Here is a 20,891-nt window from a genome sequence, read left to right on the forward strand (position 1 = left end):
GTGCAAGAAGGGTCAGTGGGGGAAATGCACACTTGCGCAGGCCCAGCGGCCAGCTGTGTGCCAGAGCATCTGTGCCAAGGGTGCCCTTGGTCAGGGAGTAAAACAACTGGCAGTGGGAATTTTCTGGAGAGGCAAACAGGTCTACCTGAGCATCTCCGAAGCATTCCCAAATCAGCTGAACTGACTGGGGGTGGAGTCTCCATTGACCCTGCCCGGAATGTGATTGGCACGATGCAACCTCAGATGCTTCTGACTCCACAAGAGGAGATGGCGAGCGAGTTGCGACATGCGGCGGGAGCGTAGAACACCCTGACGTTTGATGTAGGCTATGGTCGCAGTGTTGTCAGTATGGACCAGAACATGCTTGTCCTTCAGCGGGGCCCTGAAGCGGTGCAGAGCAAGCCGTACTGCCAGCAACTCGAGGCAATTGACATGCCACTGAAGTCTGGGTTCTGCCCAGGAGCCTGACGAAGCATGCCCGCTGCACATGGCACCCCAGCCCGTGGCAGAGGCATCTGTTGACACAACAACATGTCCGGACGCCGGTTCCAGGGGCACGCCAGCCCATAGAAACAAGGGGTCCAACCACGGGGTGAAAGTTCAGAGGCAGGCTGGAGTAATGGTCTCTCAGAGCATGCCCAGTTGCCATGCCCATCTCAGGACTCGTTCGTGAAGCCAGTGCTGAAGCAGTTTCATATGGAGTAACCCGAGCGGTATGACTGTCGCCACGGATGCCATATGCCCCAGGAGCCTCTGAAACAGTTTCAGTGGAACCGCTCTCTTGCCCTCGAATTGTCTCAGGCAATTCAGCAGGGACTGCACACGCTCGTTCGTAAGCTGCGCGAACATGCCGACTGAGTCTATTTCCATACCGAGAAAAGAGATCGTCTGCACAGGGGAGAGTTTGCTCTTTTCCTAGTTGACCTGAAGACCCAGTCGGGCAATGTGTCTGAGCACCAGATCCCTGTGCTTGCACAACCACGCTCAAGAGTGAGCTAGAATCAGCCAGTCATCGAGGTAGTTGAGGATATGGAACCTCGTTCCCTAAAAGGAACGGCTGTAAAAGCCGGTCTTCATGTCGGCTGGAGGGTCCGGCTCTAGTGAAGTGAAGTGACATTCAGCCAAGTATGGTGACCCATACTCAGAATTTGTGCTCTGCATTTAACCCATCCGAAATGCACACACACAGAGCAGTGAACACACACACACACACACACACACACACTGTGAGCACACACCCGGAGTAGTGGGCAGCCATTTATGCTGCTGCACCCGGGGAGCAGTTGGGGGTTCGATGCCTTGCTCAAGGGCACCTAAGTCGTGGTATTGAAGGTGGAGAGAGAGCTGTTCATGCACTACCCCCACCCACAATTCCGTCCGGCCTGAGACTAGAACTCACAACCCTTCGATTGGGAGTCCAACCCTCTAACCATTAGGCCACGACTTCAGGACACCCTGACGAACCGCTGAATCGTGCCATCACACCAACACCAGTTGATTTGTCTTTAACTACTCAGGTCAAAGCAGCAAGCGAAGTGCTCGGCTCCGAAGCGAAAGCTTGAATGCAAGTTGCTCGCGCTGCTCCTTATATTTCCGCTCTGTGGGGCGGAGCTCGCAATGCAAAATTCCCTAGACCAAGGTACTCGGCGTACCATTGGCTCATTTTTTAACCACTCAAAGGTGATTGGGCTCTCGGGCGAGATCCCATTCGTCAGTCTCTTTCTGACGTAATGTAGAACATGACCGACTGAAAGGGAACGTTATTTCTGAATGTTGTCAGAATGTTGAATGTTAAGGGAACATTCCACTTTATCATTTTGTACACATTAAATGAGGATGTTATCTACGTATCTTAATGTTCTCTAAGCATTCTGACGCATTTAGAACATGTTAAATGAACATCCAACCAAAGCATTTCAGCAAATAAAAGTGGTCCATGAAGAATATATAAATAATGTTTTTGTGCTTATGTTTTGAGAACATAATTAAAGTCCAAATAACTCTGAACAAACGTTCTTTTAACATTACTGAAAGAACATTTGCTCATAACTTTGAGAGGTCAAAATGTTATACAAAGTTCTGAAATTGTTCCCTGTTAGCTGGAGAGGGGCCTGTTGATATTAAAAACTGATACTGAAAAATTTGTTGCATTTTAGTAAGTTACTTTCCAACATTTTCTGAAACAAAACTGCAAAAGGGCAAAGTGTGGGCATCTCAAAGTTAGAAAATAAACATACTGTACATATGGACAGGAGCAAATTTACAATAATCTACAGCAAAATGCTGATCAAGACAAGCTGGGTTAATAGAGGACTGACAGCACCTGCAGTCACCAGCAGGAGTTAAAGAACCCAAAGCCACATGAATTGGTATGATCTAAAGTTTTGCAGGGCAGACAGAGGCACAGACAGAGGGGAGAGAGGTCCTTTCACTGGCAACATCTGGAACTTTCCAGCCTCTCTAAATAGAGACATACACCATTTTGAGGATATGAAAGCTGTCACATCTTTTATATGGTGGTACTCTCATAAAGACAGGGAGGGCGTGCGCCACGGTAATTGTTTTAATTTATTTGTTTATGACAAAGACAGGGGGGATGGGCACATGGCACTCAGGTTTTTTTTTTTTTTCTTTCTTTTATTGGGAACATATGGAACACATTTATCACCATTTGCAGCGATCACCCTAAATGATTTTATTAACTAATTTGTAACTTTACACTTTTTTAATCAAACACATGCTGCGCACCGTAATGTTTTGTTAATGCTCCCGGGCTTTGTAAAGGGAGCTGCGGCAGAAGCCAAAGGGAAATAAAAAGTGAGAGAGAGTGAAACAAAATGAAAATGCAGTGAGAGGCAAGGGCTGCCGGGGATGAGAGAGTCTGCGCTGCTTCACACGCTTTAGAAGGCGGCCTCTGTAATATATGGCGGTGATGATGAAGATTATGGCGTTCTGCATTGAGGGGAAGTCGCAGAGGGCTCAAAGGTATTTAGGATGTCATAGACTACGATTGTTTACCTAAACTAAGTGAAGCGATACAGGCCCTGTGACAGAAAAAGCAGGTAGCTATTGTTCTCTAGTGAAGTGACGCCGCCTCATTGCCTGGGTAATGTGTGCTCCGTGGGGAGCTGCGGCTTCTGTGGGAAGTTATGTTGGGAGTTGAGGTAATGTTATTTGGGACTACACTTCGAGGGCATGGGTAATGCTAACTGGTTGCGGGGTCCTTCTGTAAAGTGTGCACGGGTCTCAAGAGATGTTAATAAGGCTGACGGCACAATTAAACTGGCTTACTTAACAATGTATTAATGGGGTTCTACCAGAGGGAGAAAATACATTACCAAACATAAATAGAGGCTAAGAGACAAAAAAAGAAAAAGAAAAAAAAAATAATTCTTACCTCATTTACAAATAGATTGTTCTAATTCTAAGCATAAATGTAACAAATAATTGTGAGATTTATGCTTATAAATTTTATTTTATTTTTTTACATTTTTGAAACCGTTTGAATGGGGTAAAGTGAACTTACACTTAGTATCTCTTAGTTTGGACAGTAAGACATTCAAGGACATATACAATTGACAAAAGCAACACATTTGTTATGTTACAAAATATTTATATTTCATGTAAATGCTGTTATTTTGAAGTTTCTTTTAATCAGAGAATTGTTTTCAACATGAATAATAATAATAAATTCCATAAGGACAAAATCAGCATATTAGAATGAATGATTTCTGAAGAATCATGTGACACTGAAGACTGGAGTAATGATGCTTTCCATCACAAAAATAAATTGTGTATTTAAATAAATAAAAAATAAATAAAAATAAATTGAATAATATTTCACAACATTAATGTTTTTATTATATTTTGATCAAATTAATTAATTAATTTTCAAAAACGTAAAAAAAACATACCAACCCCAAACTTTTCGATGGTAATGTAATGCAAAATGTAATATCTAAAATCAAAAGTTATTATCTTCCACCATTTTTCTATCTCAATTAATCTCGTTTTAAGGATTCACCTGTAAAGAAGACAAAGTTACAAAGTTGCTTTATTTGCTCAAGCCATCACAAAACTTCATTTAGTCTGCTGATGATCACACTCCGATGAATTCTGGGACTGCAAGGCCAAAACTTTCCTATAGGGGCTCAAAAAGCTCAAAAGGGCCCTGTAGTGTGATACTGTAACTCTGCCTCTGACATCAATGAACTTCACTCAATTTTTATAAATGATACTGTTTTATGAAGAGCCATTTTGAAGGATAAATTTAAAAGAAAATGGCTTTTTGATACTTGATCCAAACTTACTACATACACAGCTTAGTTAACTGTTAAGTCTGTTATATAACACTATCATATTATTTGATTGGATGCATCCAAACAATCATATTTGATAGCAAAATCGGCGTGATTGTTTGATTAAATCAAAATTAGCTATGCACTTGGGCCAAAGTAAAACAGCTATCGCCTGGTGATAGGAACACACAGGAAGCATAACACAGATGCCATAACCCCAATCATTAAAAAAGCATGCTTAAACTGGTTCGTAAAGGACCAGCGTGTTTTGTGGTGGCACAAGCACGTGCCAACATCTCCATTATGAAAGTGGCAAAGTCAGTTTTGCAGTTTCGCTGTGTTAGAATCCAACGCTTCCAAGCGTTTACACACAGAAGCACAGAGGGTTGCTGAAGCTGGGGGCCGAGAAAACAATGTCAGTCTGGATGATGTCACCTGTCACCCACATGGAAGCTTGACCAAAGGCGACTCAAACTACTCTGTCTCACTTTGTTCAACAATTAGAGCCAGGAGTCTGGCAGAGCGAGGAGAGAGAAACGGCGCTCTCGCACATACGCTACAGCTAGTGCCTGGGTAATTGAGCCCCATTTGTAGATCGACAGCTGGACAGAATTCACTATTGCAATTTGGACACAAGACAACAGCAAAGAAGCCACATGTTCTATTAAAATATAATGATGTGTGGCTCTCCCGAGGTTGTGTCTGCTCCCCAGATTGTTTGATGTCCTCCTCTTTAGGATTCTAATGGGAAGTGCTCCATCCTACCACTCTGTGGGCCATGGCTCTTTGCGGGCACGACACGTGATGGAAAGTGTCAGTTGGCACGCTCCAGCGAGCTGTTGGGTGGGATTTGATGTACTTGTTTGGGGCCAGATGCTGGTGGAATTGAGAACATGTCAACGACAGCTTCACTTCCGAGGTTTGCGGGAACGACAAGTGCTGCGAGTTGCATAAGATGTGGCATTACAGAGAAAATGTGAAATGAAAGTATGTTTAGTTGCAAAGGATAAAGAGTAATTCACTTTTAAGACATTTAGTCGTCCAAAAAAATTTAAAATTAATTGCATTACATACAGAAATAAAACACATCAAAGAAACTGTAATTAACAAGTAAAAGATGCTAAAGTTTTTCTGAAACATTTTAGCAATGAGATTTAACTAACTGATGTTAGTGGTGTTTTTTAGCTGAAGTTCTCCTAAAGTTCACACAGGTGTAGGAGAGAAACCAAAGATGTAGTTCAACTATGACTATGACTATGACCACGATCAAACAACATTAGAATATTTTTCTAATGTTTTCTAATACTTTCTGGCTTAATTTTGAATATAATATTAATTGTATTTTAATTTAAGTATCTGGCAAACATATGACTATGAAATATAAATTTTGCTGTCCTAATTTATGTTTGCCAGATACTTAAATTAAAATACAATTAATATTAAATTCAAAATTAAGCCAGAAAGTATGCCACTTTGTTTGACTTGGTGCGATACAGATTATTCAAATAAAATAGAATATAATTTTGGATATATATGGAAATAGAAAGGTACATGTCTTAAAATAATAATAATAATTTAAATAATTTATAATAATAAATAATGTTTGTAGTTAAGATGTAATAACTGGAGTAATAATTTTGTAATCAGTGGTGGACGAAGTACACAAATCAAGTACTTGAGTAAAAGTACAGATACATATGGTAAAATATTACTCCAGTAAAAGTAAAAGTACTCCTTTTTCAATTTTACTCAAGTGAAAGTACAAAAGTACTCAATTTTTTATGTACTTAAGTAAAAAAGTACTGCAAGATAGATGTTTGCAATTTTATATAGGCTACTTAATTTAATTTTATATTAGCACATTTTTTTATAATCCTACTGTTCAAAATACCTTGGATTTTTTCCAAAATAACCACTATATGGAGTCAAGATATTTTTGTTGTTGATATGGACTACGCTGATGAGAGTAATGCTCACTGTGAAGCTTACACTGTGATGTACCTGAGAGAAAACAGAGATGACCATCTGATCTTCACCAGTAAGAAAAAAGTATTTTAAAGTTAGTTGTTTTACAGAACATCAAAGTTACAGTACAGACCAAAAGTTTGGACACAGAGTTTCCTTTATTTTCATGACTATGAAAATTGTAGAGTCACACTGAAGGCATCAAGGGCTATTTGACCAAGAAGGAAAGTGATGGGGTGCTGCGCCAGATGACCCGGCCTCCACAGTCACCGGACCTGAACCCAATCGAGATGGTTTAGGGGTGAGCTGGACCGCAGACAGAAGGCAAAAGGGCCAACAAGTGCTAAGCATCTCTCGGGGAACTCCTTCAAGACTGTTGGAAGACCATTTCAGGTGACTACCTCTTGAAGCTCATCAAGAGAATGCCAAGAGTGTGCAAAGCAGTAATCAAAGCAAAAGGTGGCTACTTTGAAGAACCTACAATATGACATATTTTCAGTTTCACACTCTTTTGTTATGTATATAATTCCATATATAATTCCACATGTGTTAATTCATAGTTTTGATGCCTTCAGTGTGAATCTACAATTTTCATAGTCATGAAAATAAAGAAAACTCTTTGAATGAGAAGGTGTGTCCAAACTTTTGGTCTGTACTGTATATATGACATGATAATAAGGCCTGAAGTTAGGAAGAACATTTTAAGGAAAAAAATAATAAAACAAATTTCATAATGATTTTTTCCTTCTCAAATCTTGTCTGTGGTTTAAAAACACCCCTAGCCAAAAGGGGTGCATCTATTCCCACTGATAATTAGTTACCATGTTCTGAACATCACATCCTTTCTTTTCTAACCAGATGTAATCTATATATATATATATATATATATATATATATATATATATATGTATGTATATGTGTGTGTGTGTGTGTGTCGTTGAATAAAAATATTTGGACATTATAAAAATTACATCAACTTAGCACTAACAAGCTTGTTAGCTAGACAGTTAGCATCAGCTAACAATATTTACTTATTTTCAGTACGATGAACATTCATGTCTGTGTACTCGTCTAGTTAATCCAAACAATATACATATGTATAACGTTACTGTCGATAAACAATATAAAAACAGACGTAACATAGGACATTTTAATAAAACTGTTAACATTACAGCGGTGAATTTGAACGTGCATGAGTTATTGTATTTAATCTGTGTTATTTTATGGGTTTTTTTTTATTTTTTTTTACGTACAATTGATGTGTCTGCATCGTCTGCACTCGAGCATTTCAGTGGGCTTAAATAGATCACTCTTTACAACGGATTTAGTTACAACTGACAGTTTTGACCTAAATATGATTTTCAGTTACAATAATTAATCCAAAATTTCGACATAACTTACTTTTAGCAACGTCAGACGCACGCGCGCTCACAAGATCTCCCGGTTCTTACTTCTGGAGACTCGCACTAAACGGTTCATTTGAATCAGTGAGTGGTCGACTCCAGAACAGCTGCAATCGGATCATTCTAATTCGTAAACGAATCGTTTGGTGCGATTCGCGATCCGATTTAAAAGTTTATTTTGAAAAGACTCAGTTCGTTCGTTCATGATGAATCAGACTCTGCGTGTCGGAGCACGTGATATATTATAGGGAGTAACGATATGTTTTATGAAATGTAGTGAAGTAAAAAGTACGATTTTATGCTTTGGAATGTAGTGAAGTAAAAGTAAAAGTTGCTCAAAATAAAACTACTCCAGTAAAGTACAGATACTTGAAAAATGTACTTAAGTACAGTAACGAAGTAAAGCTACTCCGTTACTGTCCACCACTGTTTGTAATAGATTATATTTAAAATAAAAACCTTGTACCTCAAAGAGTAGAGCATAGTACTTTCAATGTCAAGGCCATAGAATCAGTTCCCAGGAAGAATTTTGTTATAATATTAATAACATGGTTGTAATATAGTAATAATATGGTTATAAAACGTTATAATTTATTTTTTAATTTTAGTTTCTTACCTTTTTTCTAATCAGGTCTATTAATTGTGAAGGCTGTGTTATGTTGAAGACTAAGTGTGTAGTCTGCGTGTTATTGGCTGCTCCTCCTCTCTCTGAGCACAGGTCCCAGGCGTCTGGTTCTGAGACGGTTTCCTGAGCGACACCTGGCCGTGGTGTTGTGATGAGAGAGCCCATGTGTTAATTAAAGCCCCATCTGTGAGGGGGAGTCCATCTTCACAGACTAAGACACAAGGGACAATAGCACACACACACACACACACACACACACACAGCCCTAAGCCCTCTGTGTTTTGCCAATTACATATAACGAGTCAGTGGATGGTAAGAAAGAGAGGAAGGATCCGTGTCTGTTTGTTTTCTCATCAGACTAATGTGTGAGAAATTGTGGTCACCAGATATAAACAGCCCAATGGACATACATCATGGCAAAACAAACAGACTCACTCTCACTGACTATAGCAACACTTTGTATATTATAGTAAATTAGTTTCTTTTTAGAAAAAAAAATAACAATATAGATTTTTTGTTTCTGATTTATTGGTTTCCTGCACTATGCTAATTACCACAGAAAAAAAAGGAAATTTAAGTATAAAATAATAAACAGTAAAAATGAATAAAGAAAAATTTACAATAAAACAAAAAACATAATGGTTACAGTAACACACATACAATGAAACTGAACTAGGGATGCATCAGAAAGTAAATATCAGAAATATTTATTTATTCATTTATTTGTTTATTTATTTGTTTAAGAATGTCTACACGTACATTAATTATTCGGTAAAATCTCCTTATTCTTTGAGCAGTAAAATAATCTTTTCACAAATTAACATAACTTTTTTCAGTATAAATACCAGGTTGCATAACTTAAATGTTACCACCACTAGGATTTTTGACTGCCTTTATTTAAGTTAAACTTGAAAGGTTTGAGTTGGAAAGCTGTGACTGTAAAAAAAAAAAAAAAAAAAAAAAAAAAAAATTTATATGGGAACATTTCTTAGCCACAGACCTTTTTGTCATTTAACCTAAATAAATAAATAAAATTGACTTCATGAAAATGGATCCCAAAATGTAAAAAGGCTTTTTTTACTTTTAACTTACCTACTGATACTTTATTTGATCATTTTTATGTGGAAAACTTTTTTTTATTTTCGTTTCCATAAATGTTTGTGTCAATTACAATGCTAACTGATTAGTCTGCTTAGAATATCATCAATTTCTTATGGTTAGAATGCTAATATATGACATCAAACTAAGCCAACATACATTATGTAGTCTTCATGTCTTACATGGTCTCTACATACATATTCTTTATCAAAACAGAACTTTCTGCTCTAATGATAAAATGGCTATGTTTATACTTTTTAATTTATATTCTATCCAAAGGTTGATGTTCAAAAATGAATTATAATGATTTTCTTTGGTTGTCAACATCACAATAAAGCTGTCAGAAGAGCCCAAGTTGCGTTTAAACCCAAAACATTCCTTTAAAACAAGTAAGCTGCATTTTCAAACACCTGATACAATATTTGAATGGATAAACAACACATTACTCAAACAAATACAAAAGATTTCAGAATTAAGAGTGCTTTAAATCCATTTCATAGCAGTGGTAACAGTCTGAGTACATGAAAATACGATTATCTGACAGGAGGCCAAACAAACATTTCTATACAGGCTTTGGCAGGAAACATACAGAACACCTTTCTCTCCAGCCTGCCAGAAACTCCAGCGCTGAGTAATCGGAGTTTCTCCTTTATGAATGGCTCTCCGCAGGAGAACGTCTGTGACTCACTTTAAAACTCTCCTACATGTTCTTGGATGAGGCCTCTGCGACTGCGTCTTTTGACAGTTCGCTATTGTGCTGCAGGAGTTATGCCTCTAAACATACGACAGTTCATTTGGTCCTAGTTGATTGTGCAATCAAATCTAATTGCATGTGAGAGCACTGGTGCAGTGCCAGCGGTGGGTAATATGTTAGTTTTTAATAGCGCACGTCAAAAGAGCTATATATGAACGCTCCTATAAGTCACCATATGGAGTAAGGTGCACCAATTTATTTCCTTATTTCCAGAAAAATGGAGCAACTCATTTCATCATGGAGACTCTTTCAGTGAGAACTCGGTCCCAAGAAATTTGACATTAGGGATTCTCTTCTCTTTTTTGAGGGGGAACTAGTGACACAACATTAACCAAAGGGAAAAATACCATTTAACAAATAATAAATAATAATAATTTATACATACAAATAAATTACTATTTATTAATTTATTTCTAATAATAATATAATTATATAATATTAAAATTATAATAATAAATTGATATATTTATTTATAATTTTATATATATGTGGTGTGTGTGTGTGTGTGTAAACAACTATGTAATAGATATGCAGTTTCCTCTAGCTTTGTAACGGTTTACCTGTTGTGTTAACCATCTGTTTCCTATTATCATTGCTACTTTCTGTTCTGTCTATCCTTGTTTTAAATCACTGATCATATGGTATGCATTTGTAAAGCCACAAAATGAGTGAATGGTTTCTATGGATGCTGGTCCTGTGGGACTGGGTCAGGAGTTGAAGTAAGAGTCATACTCTCATTGAGCCAAGATGAAGGGCTGAAACACTTCCTCTCCTTCTCACTCATCCTCTCTGTTTCTCTCTCCCACCCTTCTAGGACTTACGGTCCACTCCCACACTCCTCTGACAGATGGGAGACTGAGCCCAGGGACTGGCCGTTACAAGTTCTAGCATCTGAGGTTTGGGTTTTCATTAGTGCACTTGTCTGTGCGTGTCTCTACATACCATACTTGCATGTGTCTGTTCATTAACCAAAACAGAAGAAGAAAAAAGAAAAGAAAAGAACATTTAAAAAGTTCTCTAACTGCTTAATAAAATGCACTAAGTAAATAATAAATAAATGAATAAAAATCACAGCTACATAAAAAAAAAAGTTAAAACATTTAAGAGTCACAATGTGAAACAATCACGAGCAATAAAGTTGCAATTATGAACTTATTGATTTATGATGTTCATCATAGGTTTTTCTCACCCTGATTGTGGATGTGAGGCAGCTTTTTATCCGTCATTTTGGGGCTTGTAAAGAATCGGTTGTGATATGCCATCATTAAGAAAACAAACCGAACACTCGCAGATATAAAATGCTAGCGTACTTGTTCTCCTAATTTAGTTGTCCATCACCTCGAACAGACAACATGATTACTTCAACAGGAGAATTCGTTTAATATTATATTCCTCTCCTCTGGGGAAATGACAGCTAATCGCTGCTCTGCTTTCATTTGCTTTGCCACGCGGCAGTTACGGTTGCATCTAGACGCTACACAACACAAATTAATCACGGCGAAAATAATGCGAGATGTCACTAATTCTGTGAAAACAATGTGCGGCGATGACAGAGGAAATAATGCGTGCATATTAGCACCATGATTACATTTAGCATGATTCTGCTGCTTTTGCTCATGGTTATTCACCATGCAAACTTAATTTCGACAGTCTGACAAGATTTTTCATAATAGCACTCGTGAGACTTAGGTGTAGCAAAACATGATGAAAAATAAAGGCCTTTTGGTAGAACCATGCAGCGTTCTGATGATTTCCACACGTTTGAGTTGCCATGTTTGTTTGTTACACATTGATTTATAGATTTTTTTTGTTTTACTATACTGTTAACAATGCTTCAAAGATATTTCCCAATACACTGAATGTATGCATGGTTTGAGAATATTTTTTATTTATTTTTTTGGCTCATTTTTGGGACCATTTCCTCATTTTGATCACTTGCATCACCAGCACTGGGAGCCACCTGACAAATTTCTATTCAGCAGAGCTCCATAGCAGCATGTTTGGTCTGATACAGCATCCATAATCCTTGCACAGTATCTCACAAAACAAGCATGCATGACTCTGGGACCAAAAAAAAAAATGCATTGTGGGGCACAGGTTCAGACTTTCGAGGGTTTCGGGGAGTTCAAATGAAAACAAATGTGTGACGGGGAATCAGGCTAATTATTTTTAAACAATGCCAGCGACTGGCTGACCTGCACTTCTAATAAGTGGTTACATTTCAGTGTAGCACAGCTATGCAAATCAGACCTTGTTCTTTCATTCTCTCTCTCTCTCTCTCCTTTCCTCTGTGCACATACCCTTCTCGCCGCAATATCAAAAAACAATGACCCCAGGCTAATTATTAGCAAGCAAGAGCCAGGCATGGGGGAAGGAGCCTTTATTTGTGGTTTGATTTGGACAATAATGATGGACTGGAGAACAAACAGAGAGAGTGTGTGTGCATGCGTGTATGTGCAAATGAGTGACTCGCTGTGGTTATACGGGACATTGCCTCTAACCACCAGTCTAGCAGAAATAAACACGTTCAGCCTTGACTGAACAAACAGCCCCTTCAGCATTCTGTAGTAGAGAGAAATACAGAAGTACATTGCTAAAGGTCGAATATAGGCAATTCGCTTTCATACAAAAAGGTCCACAATCTACAATGTGTTGTCCATAAGACAACAATATTTAATATAAAAAAATGTATAAAAATGAGAGTAAAGACATTTATAATGTTAAAATAAAATTGATAAAAATAAGACATTTTTCCTGAGCATGAAATGGGGTTTCATAATTGTTTTATAGGCAGATTCTATTGTGACAACATGCCCCGCTCTTGGTCAGAAAAGGTTAAGGTGTGTTAAATTATCTTTTTTCCAGGCCACTAACAGTGTATATGTTCAAATAGCCCCATGCTAGCAGAGTACAATAGTGATTGCAAAAGCATTTATTTTAATTATAGGACCTCGTAGGTTTCAATCGCTATCACAAAGTCATTGAGAAGTGATCATATTTCTCTGTCAATTAACTGTCTATGATGTTTTTCTAATGACTTCTGAATCATTTAAAGAACTTCTGCCAAAAAAAAAAAAGTTCAGCAATAATCCAGCAAATTATAGAATGAAATCATATGGTATAATATACAACTCTGATACTCTTGCAGGCCGGGCCAGGCCACACAGCTCAGCTGGGACACTAGAGGAAAAAACACAAAATAATTGAGCCTGAGACCTCAGGTCGGCAAAAGGTTATTTACATGCTCATTAATAATAAATAGGATAGACTAGCATGAAATATGGAGCTTTGTGAGGGGGTGTGTGGTTTTCATGTACTGATGATATATGTGTTTGTTAACAGCAGGTGTTCACTCAGACTGACAGACAGGTGTGTATTAAAGGTGTGAGTAATACACTCATTTCTGTATTAGCATGTGAATCTTTATCCTTATGTCTCCCCATACCAATAATGTTAATAGAGCTTTATCTAAGTGTATAAATATTTTTGTTGTTGTTGTTGATTTTTGCGGATTGTCAGACACTAAAGCTGATTGCTTGTCACTGTATGTAGAAAACTAATTTGCATATGCAATTCTCACTCGTTGATATTTTAAATAATAAAATAAGCCGTTGAAACATTTGTTGAAAGTTTCAACATTCATTAATACATACTGTAAATATACAAGAGCATTTCTTCAGTTGTGGGCATTTTCTGAACTCTTTTAAAAACACAATATCGGTTATTTTATCTAACTTGCCCACTTACAATGTCCAATTATTAATATACATGTATCACAGTAGAAACAAAAAGTATCATAGCTTCAAATGTAATAATTAATTTTTATAATGGATTTAAAACTGAAGGTCTGGGAAAAGCGTACAGCAATTTATATTTAAAACTGAAGTATTTAAAATATATGATGATTGAAAAGTAGCAAAAATAAATGACTAATACATCGTGACAGTTTTAAATGTGACTTTCGTTTAAAAAAATTATCTGTTTCAGTTAAAATCAAACCTGGGACAAGAAACTAAAGGAAAAATGTATTAAAAACATACCTCATCAACATACAAAACATATTTTTGCTTATTTTATCTAGTTACTCAGCAACATGTGTTGTCAGAGTTATTCTCTATCACTTTAAAACCTAATATAATTATGGATGTATAATCTAATAAAAAACCCTGGACTCATTTAAATTGTCTGATGCAAATTTTGGTTCGCCCTGCTCCTCCCCTAATTTAGTTGGACATCTTGGGCAAACACCGACAGGGTATTTTTAGACCCTGTCTGAACCCTTTTGACAGATTAAGAAGGAAAAGCTGCCCTGATGTTTATCTGATGGAGAAATACATCCCAGCGGCGATAGAGCGAAACTGGCGAGGCCGTCTGGGCGGTGTTCAGAGAAACCCTTTGGTTAACGGTAGGGCAGCCCTCTCTCCATCTCTCCTTGACCCAATAAAGCAGCTTTATCAGACATCAGCGGAGACCGTGTGAAAGTTGGCCTGGATAAAGCAAAGGAATGAAACCCTGGAGCCCCCGATTGATGGACTGGACGCTTGTCAACGCTTGAGATTATAGAAATCCTGGCTCTCATCACGGGACGCCCCTTTTGGGCCACAAACAGAAACATCTAGAAGCCTCTTTCCAATCCTCTTTCTCCTGTGAATTCCCCCCCACTCCACACAGGAATTCCAGACTGTGGGGAAATTAATGTTTGGATCTGGCGTAGAGGAGGGTAAGGCAAAGCGCTGCCAAGTCATCTGAGATCTGCCTTTTTTTTCCTTTTTTTTTTTTTGCTCTATCCGTGAAATGCGGCTGACTCCCAGCTCCGAGTTTTCGTCTCCCAGTCAAATCCCAGCCGTCTTTATGGATTCTCCAGATCTCATTACAGTCAATGAGCCTGCAAAGACTTTCAGATCAAAGTGAAAGACTTTTAGCACTGGTGAGAGAGAGCGAAAGTAAGCCAAATCAAGTAATTATAACCTAGGAAAGCATATCAGGAATACCTGATAAATAAATACTGGTCACCAAACTTTAGCCAAGGGAAAAAAAACAGTGCCATGCTAACAATTTCAGGGTCCTTAATCTATAGAGCCTTCATCTGAACAGCATTTACTATTCACAGCCAGAGACAAATTTCCAAGTTGCAGAAGCCTGCAAGCCATTATGTGTTAAGACAAATGAACACGTGGGCCTGACCTTGAATAAATCGGCGCGGCTGGAGGAGCTTCGGGTGAGCATTCACCGCACGAGTGTCACATTTGGGTGTCGGAATTAAACGAGGGTTTGTTTATAGACTGCCAGGGTTATAGATGAACCCGAGGAGTCATCCGTCAGATCACATGTGCAAGGCCGAGCAGGAAGAACTGTAGCTTTTTACTGATTCATTGCATTTTACCATGGGCTTAATCCACTGATCTAAAATGTATGGCTCGTATCTGTTGGAGATTAGCCCGATGGGACGTGTTGCGAGATGCAAAACAGAGCGGAGGTCAGGAGGGATCTTGTAAAGCAGAGGGCACAGCCAAACGCAAAGATACACCGAGCACCTGAAAGAAGTAAAAGAGCCAAATCTATCATATTTATCTCAACAGCCTGATAAAATGCACTTACATGGATCAGCTGGCGTCGTTCCTGAGAGCCGAGATGTTAGTCAGCATCAAAACCAAGACCTTCCGCCGTGTTGCTGTCAAATATTTGGATGTCAGAATTAAAAGTATTTTCTCATTACGTGTCAAGCGTTGCAAAAGTTGTTTAAAAATGTCTGCCAGACTGTTCCCGGGATTTTACAGAGCCAAGACAAACTCGAAATGTGCTGTGTAGACTGTTGAGTGATCGCTGAAAAATAATAGACATTTGGCCAGAAATATATTTTCCTTACGCTACAGAGTATTTCCTCCTTTCAAAGCAGATGAGTTAATGTTATTTGTCAATGTGTGTATATTAGAGCTATTAAAGTTGGATCGCAACCTTTGGATCCGAGATGCACTTTAGGGTCATAACACAGTGGGGGGTCATTACTGCTCATCCTGTCATTCTCATGCCCTGGCTTTATATAGCGGATAAAATACTATATTCATATTATATTAATTTATTTTAAATTATTTTACTAATTTGGTTAATTTGAAATGCTTTCAGCTGTTTTCAAGAGACTCTGTCACTTTATATGATAACAGATTTATTTTAGACTTTTATTCAGATATTAACATTGATCAGAGACAATAAACAGAAGCTGAACCGTACTTGCTTGAGGGTTCTTATGGAAGCTCAGACATGCTGCGTAACACACGAGAATGAATGAGAAGAAAGAATGGCTCTCACATGTCAAGAAAGCATGCTTGAGTATCTGTTTGCCATAACTGATGTGTGCATTGTTTGATGTTTATATGTGAATAAAAGGCTAAATTAAATCTATTCATCATTTAAAGTGACTGAGTCTCTTCAGAAAGTTTGGACTAAACCACTCAATTCATGTATATCTCTTTACGAAATTTTTGAAGCATTGTGTAGACTGTCAATGACTGACCAATCCAAAGTTACACACGCAACCTCGCGGGCAGACTTACAGTACTGCACCAACTCGTCTCATTGCTTTGTTAGGACCTTTTCTTGCAGAGAAAAAAAAATACATCAAATTTCTGCACCAGCACACTAATAACAACCCACACACATACTGCACTCCTCTCCCTCACTGCCTTCATCTTTCAGATCCCCTTGCTTGCTTCATCTCCAAGTCCCTCCATCCAAACCCCCAATGCACTCAGCATCTGCTTGCAGGATGAATAAATCAGAGATTCTTCCCGGCTGCGGTCCCCTGACTGACAGAGGCCCGTCTTAATTGTAGCTGAAAGCCGGATTTCTCTGTGCTAATTAGCAGAATGCGCTGCTAAATGATTTAAAAACTCTGGGCTTATATGAGCCCTGCCGATCATCACTTATTCACATGGAGTGTGGCACTTTGTGAGAACATGGCGCCCGAGGTAAATTAATTTACTCCAATTAGCAGGCCCTGTCAGCGCGCATCACTGTCTCATACTAGACATGTCTCTGAAAAAATAATGCACTTGTTTTGTCCTCTGCTTTGGTTACATCTGGTGTGCAGTGGAGGGGAATCGGGTGAAGCAACCGCAGGAAAACATACAGTCATCGTCTCAGACGACTAAATACCTCCATGCTGCCGTTCGAGTTGAAGCTGAACAGGAAGTGGACACTACAGAGGAGGGACATTAAACCACATGCCTGAGGAAAACAGAAAAATGTTGCTACATGTAAAAATGGACAGAAAACAAAATGAGGCTTTAAGAAATCAAAATGTGCAATTGCAACACAAACACTCAGTAAGGGGGCATTCACACAGGACACAAACCCAGGCGTTTTAGGAGCAACAGAACTGAAAGCAGGGGTCTCCAGATACAATTTATAAAACCTGAACTCCTTTTTAACATGACATAACATGTCAACCATAAAAAAGGAGGAGAGGAGGAAAATGAGCTACTGCAAAATCTCCCTCCATCTATTATTAATATTATTATTATTCTGATTATGACTACATTTTGGTTGGACATGTGTACAATTTACATTTTCATAATTTATATAATTCTCATAATTTAATTTACAATTTTTATCATTCTAAAAATATAATTTACTTTTATATTTCAAAGGTCCTGAAACAACCATTTTTTTTTTACTGTGAAAGTGATAAGAAATATTTTTGAGCACTAAATCAGCATATTAGATTTATTTCTGAAGAATCTTTTGACATTAAAGACTGTAGTAATGATGCTGAAAATTTAGCTTTGCATCACTAGATATCTTTAGATTTTACAATATATTAACACCGAAAACAGCTATTTTAAAATTGTAATTGTAATATTCCTATTATAATATTACTATTTTTCGTCCTTAGTGAGTAAAGAGACCTCTAAAATATAATAATAATATTAATATTGGTTAAAAACTGTACTGACCCCAAATTTATGACCGGTAGTGTTTATATCTATCCAGCAACACTACATAAGACGAGCAGTTTAGAAAATGTATGGATATATATAGATATTTTTAGATATATATAGAATCTAAATATTGTGTCTATGTAAAGGAATGGAGTATAAATACAATTTTATAAGAACTGCATTGAACTGGAAGACAACCAAACAAAAATTAAGCATGATGTAACAGTCGAAAAAACGCAGAACAAAATAGCACAGATGAAACAAACATAAGTCCTGTGTGATTGCCCTCTTTGCCAACAGCTGTAGAGTTACTGAATGTATTGCCACACAGAACTTGTACTAACTTATTGCTGTTATTACATAAAATACTCAAAAGGCAACAAAAACTTCCTCTAACCATTTATCAAAAGGAAAAGAATAAGATTTTTTTTGCCTTTTTTTTTTTTTTTGCCTGGCAGCGTACAATCCTTATATCTCAGTTACAGTCTAATCTCAAGAGACCATAATGCTGCTCACTTCCTCTACCTATTTTAATTCCTGCAAATGCCTTGCAGAGGGCAAATTCCTCTTCCTTACACAGCTATTTGACATGTCACTGACAGCTGAAGCAGCAGAGATGAATCTAGAATGAGCAGACTGTTGAAAGCTGCCTTTGCTTGCTAATGATCGAGCCAACTGCAGGTAAGGAGAAAGAGATGGAAAACACTACAAGGGCTCATCATTTTCTCGTCCTCCACAACTACTGAAAGAAAGTTGATGTTCTGATCCATCTTCTGCTCTTAAGAGAGAAGCCAGCATGCAACGTAGAGGCAAGGGCCAAAAACTGCTTCATCCGACAGGATTCAGACAAATGCAACGACACGAGACAGGTTTGCTTGGAATGCCTTCCAGATGATGTCAGACTTGAGCACAGTCAAACGTACAAATCCAGCCCAAGCTTTTTTAGAGTTATTTATGATTACACTACAATGAATCTTGCGAGTGGTGATTCTTTACGTGGCTCTAGGGATCTCAAAGCATTGTGGGAAGCCCACGTTATATATTGCATCCTTGTTTTACGTGGAAATTATGTTTCAACAAATGCAGTGCCTGATTATGGCTCTTGGTGCATCAGGGCCTAGCTGAATTTGCACATCTGTTTCTTTTTCTACAGTAAAGAGAAGTAGTATAAGAACACAACAGTCACGAGAACACAACTGAATGAGAAATAATAGAGAAATCACTTTTAAATTAAGCTGATATTTCCTGATCCTAGGTGCGGATGGTGTGAATAAAAGTGACACTGATAATATTTTCTATTCAAATAAGTGTGACTGCATCTTTAAGTCAAAAAAAATAAAGATTTTTCAATGTTGTGAATAAAACAAACATTTTACAAGAAAATTCAATTTAAATATTTTTTACTTCAAAGATCTGTTTAATTCAATGTGTTGCTTGCTATTTCTGTAGTTCATATTATAGTAATTGTTTTTGTAATTTACTAGCAATTTCCAAATGAAAATTTTACACCAATTAATTTCAATGTACACAAATATGACAGAATTTTTTTTTTTTCAGACATAAAATAGCACAACACAACAAACAGAATTTTAAATGTAGTCATTTGGCAACTGTGTAACAATAGAAAATAGTCCAAAATCTGCAATGTAAAATGCATCTTCCTCAGTCCCGATGATCGTCTAAGCAGAGATTAAATCATAGCTTGCTTTTGGCCAGCTGATCTCTGAGCAAACAAAGATCCAAACATCTGCATTAGTATTTGCCAACTGTGGAGTCGCTGTTTCGTAACCAGGATCCTTTTCTGGCCCAGGTGTCTTTGTCGTTAAGCAGTTTTGGCTTTATTCTAAGGGCTACACCTTTCTCATTCTCTCATCTTCAACATGTTTGCAGATTTAGGGGTCTTTGGAGGTGATGGTTGGATATGGTAAGCAGCATGTGTGTCAGTCTGAGAGCTTGTTGAAATAGCGATGGAGAAAGAGATATGACACACTGACAGAAGAGGACTCAGTCATTAGATGAGGGTGGGAATACTGATTATAACACCTCCAAAATCAAATTATGTGAATCAAAAAGACATAAAACATTAAGAGGCACCGTCCAGTCCACAGCCCAGATTCCTTGTTCAAATGCCACCCAAAGAGAGTTAGCTAGACAGGCTTGGTTATTTCTCACTTAAAACTGGGCCTCCACCAACATGAAATACAATAGCATGTCAAAAAGTGTTGTGCAAAATGTTGAATTGAATAATTATTTTCAATTTATAATTGTGAATTTTAATTGATTAATCACACCCCATAGAATGTTTAATTAGAATTTTAAATGGAAAAAGAGTAAGAGGAATTTAATTGCAATTCAAATTCAACACCATAAATATTGCAACAGGTTTAAAAAATAAAATACCATTCATATTTTTTTTAATAATTACTATTTATTCACTGATATTCTTTCTCAACTGATAAGATATATTACTTTTTTTTTTTTTTTTAAAGATGATGGTGGCATTGCAAACATTATTAATATCAGATAATGTTTCTTGACTTAACTTGAAAGTTGGAGCATTCTGAAAATTCTACTTAAAACTCAAATTTGAATTACAATTCTGCATGTAAATCAAGCTCAGGAACTTACCCGGAATCTACAATGCATTTTCAACTGAATTCTGAATGTGGCACTGCTAACTTGATATGTCCAGCATAACCATCACTCATAGCCTTCATCAAAGCTGCCCTCACTGCATTGGTTTCAAGAGCTCTCCAAGGTGCTGAAAAAGCCACTTCCTTTTACCTGCGAGGCCCAATGACTCCATGTCAG

The sequence above is a fragment of the Carassius gibelio genome, chromosome A14 (assembly GCF_023724105.1).
Source record: "Carassius gibelio isolate Cgi1373 ecotype wild population from Czech Republic chromosome A14, carGib1.2-hapl.c, whole genome shotgun sequence".
Classification (NCBI taxonomy): Eukaryota; Metazoa; Chordata; class Actinopteri; order Cypriniformes; family Cyprinidae; genus Carassius; species Carassius gibelio.